Below are 3,751 nucleotides of genomic sequence, written 5' to 3'. Positions count from 1 at the left end.
GTGGAGTTATTGTTTTAGGGTTTTCTATATGGATTGTTGTTAGTAGGGTGGTGGTTTTGATTGCTTGTGTTGTGAAAATTGTTGGGGTTAGAGTTCCTCTGCCATTGGTTCTGGTTTTTTTCCCATCTCAGGTTGGGATGGTTTTTCCATGAGGGATTGTATGTATCCCATTGAAGTCATTTTAGCCAGAACTTGGATTGTGCATGTAGTGGACTTGTTCAGGCTGCTGCTCATTGTTGCACACCTCATAACTTTCTTCATGTTATCCCCAAACAGTTGGAGGTTGACTTGTTGTGCTAACTGCAACCAGTTGCAATCCGTCCATCCTCTTTGACATTATCTCCATCTATTGTTGAAGTTCGCTGGTGCATTAGCTTGTTCTGGGCTAAAATGGCATCCACACCTTCAAACTCATAGACTCCTGTCTTTGGGGCTTCTTCTCTTTTTGAGGAGTAGAAATACTGGTTGTTGGCCACCATATCTATGAGATCATGTGCCTCTTGTGAAGTTTTCATCATTTGAAGGGACCCTCCTAAAAAGTAGTCCAAAGCCTTTCTTGTTTTCATGGATAGACCTTCATAGAAATTATGAAGCTTCACCCATTCACTAAACATGTCTGGAGGGCATCTTCGGATTAGTGCCTTATACCTCTTCCAAGCTTCATATAGTGACTCTCCCTCTAATTTTCTGAATGTTTGCACATCAGTCTTGAGCTTGATGATTCTTTGAGGGGGTAGAACTTGGCTAAGAACTTGCTAACCAAGTCATCCCAATTGGTGATGCTCTCTTTTGGGAATGTTTCCAACCATTGAGTAGCCTTGTCCCCTAAAGAGAAGGGAAACAGTAGCAGCTTGTAGATGTCTGGATGCACCCCATTGGTTTTGATAGTGTCACATATCCTCAAGAAAATAGAGAAATGTTGATTTGGGTCTTCAGAAGCACTTCCTCCATATTGGCAGTTGTTCTAAACCAGAGTAATAAGCTGTGGTTTAAGCTCAAAGTTGTTGGCATTCACATTTAGAGTAAGAATGCTACTCCCACTGTTTCTAGGATCAGGGATGGTATAGGAGGCTAGCACTCTCCTGGAAGGTTGACCATGGTTATTGGCAACCTCCTCAGGTGGATTATGCATGTTGTCCTCCATGACTTGATCAAGATCCTCTTCTGAATCTTCTTCTCTGATCACACCCTTCCCCTCTTGCTTCTCTTCTAAGTCTCAGGAAGGTTCTTTCAGGTTCAGAATCAAAGGAAGTATAAGCACCTCTTTTTCCCCCTGGCATATACAACACAAAACAAACAAAAATGACAAATGAACACTCTATTGCTAGAGTGAATGTTAGAGTTAGTAGACACAATGTGTCAAACAGTTAATATGCTTGAAAGAAAACAAAAGAAAATTGCCTAATCTAGACTATCACCTACTTAGTCACTATCAATCTAAATTAATCCTCGGCAACAGTGCCAAAAACTTGATGACCGGGAATTTGCACAGCACAAATCCCCTTCGGTAAGTTGATGAGCAGATAATTTATACCCTTTTTGGCACTTTTTTACATAGTTTTTAGTATGTTTTAGTTACTTTTTATTATATTTTTATTAGTTTTTATTCAAAAATCACATTTCTGGACTTTACTACGAGTTTGTGTGTTTTTCGGTATTTTCAGGTATTTTCTGACTGAAATTGAGGGACCTGAGCAAAAATCTGATTCAGAGGCTGAAAAAGGACTATAGATGCTGTTGGATTCTGACCCTCCTGCATTTGAAGTGAATTTTCTGGAGCTACAAAAGCCCAAATGGCGCGCTCTCAATCGCTTTGGAAAGTAGACATCTTGGGCTTTTTAGCAATATAAAATAGTTCATACTTTGCCTGAGATTTGATGGCCCAAACTGGCGTCCAAAGCCAGCCTAAAACTTTCTGGCATAAAACGCCAGAACTGGCATAATTCTTGGCGTTAAACGCCCATTTTGGCACCCAGGGTGGCGTTTAACTCCAACTTTGAGCATATACACGTGAAAGCTAGAAAGCTCAGCCCAGACACGCACCAAGTGGGTCCCGAAAGTAGATTTATGCACTATCTGCACTTAGTTACTCATTTTCTGTAAACCTAAGTTACTAGTTTAGTATAAAAACTACTTTTAGAGATTCATTTTGTAACTTATGACATTTTACACTTCATATTGTATCTTCTACGGCATGAGTCTCTAAACCCCATAGGTGGGGGTGAGGAGCTCTGCTGTGTTTCAATGAATTAATGCAATTACTACTATTTTCTATTCAATCACGCTTGATTCTTTTCTAAGATACTCATTCATACTTCAATATAGAGAATATGATGATCTGTGACACTCATCATTATCCTCAACCTATGAACGCATGCCTGACAACCACTCCCGTTCTATCAGAGCTCAACTTAGTCATTGGGCGACAGCTTGAGTGCGTATCTCTTGGGTTTCTAACCCACGGACCGAGTCCGGAGGTTAGAACCTTCGTGGCATAAGCTAGAACCAATTGGCAGCATTCCTGGGATCCAGAAAGTCTAAACCTTGTCTGTGGTATTCCGAGTAGGATCCGGGAAGGGATGACTGTGACGAGCTTCAAACTTACGAATGTTGGGCACAGTGACAGTGTGCAAAAGGATAAGGGTCCTATTTCGACGCTAGTGAGAACCGACAGATGATTAGCCGTGCGGTAGCTGTACATGGTATTTTTCATCCGAGACGAGAAATCCAACAGTTGATTAGCCATGCAGAGATCGTACTTGGTAGTTTTCATCCGAGAGGATCATACAGCTTACCATTGAAGGAAACCATGCGTGTTTGGAGAAGAAGACAGTAGGAAAGCAGAGATTCAGATGACAGAGCATCTCCGGAACCTCAGCCTGTTTCTCATTACTAAATCACAAGTACCATTTATTTCATGTTATTTATTTTCATAAATACAATCACTCTTATCGTTAATCTCCTGACTAAGATTTACAAAATAACCATAGCTTGCTTCAAGCCGACAATCTCCGTGGGATCGACCCTTACTCACGTAAGGTATTACTTGGACGACCCAGTGCACTTGCTGGTTAGTTGTGCGGAGTTGTGAAAAGTGTAATCACAATTTCGTGCACCAAGTTTTTGGCGCCGTTGCCGGGGATTGTTCGAGTTTGGACAACTGACGGTTTATTTTGTTGCTTAGATTAGGAAAAATTTATCTTTTTGGTTTAGAGTCACTAAAATTGAGTCTTCTATTATTGTTTTTGGTTAAAATTTTTAAATCCTTATTTTCTTTTTCTAAATTAATTTCAAAAATTTTTAAAACCAATAACCTCATAATTTAGTCTTCTATTTGAGTTTAGTTTCATGTTTTAAGTTTGAGGTCAATTGCATGATTTTATTTTTCTTTCAATTTTTCGAATTATATGTTCTTAGTTCTTTCTTAATCTTCAAGTTGTTCTTGTTTATTTTCCTTGTTTGATCTTTAGTTTTTCTTGTTTTGTATCTTTTCTTGTTTTTCTTGTGCATTTTCGAATTATTAGTGTCTAATGTATAAAAAGTTTTAAGTTTTGTGTCCTTTGTGTTTTTATCTTCATAAAAATTTCCAAAATTTGTTCTTGGTGTTCATCTTGATATTCAAAGTGTTCTTGATGTTCATCTTGACATTCAAAGTTTTCTTGTTTGCTTTCTTTGTTTTGATCTAAAAATTCTAAGTTTGGTGTCATTTTATTGTTTTTCTCTTTCCTCATTAAATTCAAAAATTTAATAA

Source organism: Arachis ipaensis, chromosome B9, assembly GCF_059453495.1.
Source record: "Arachis ipaensis isolate K30076 ecotype BB chromosome B9, ASM5945349v1, whole genome shotgun sequence".
Lineage (NCBI taxonomy): Eukaryota > Viridiplantae > Streptophyta > Magnoliopsida > Fabales > Fabaceae > Arachis > Arachis ipaensis.
The sequence above is the reverse complement of the archived record's forward strand: the minus strand, read 5'-3'. Positions refer to the sequence as shown.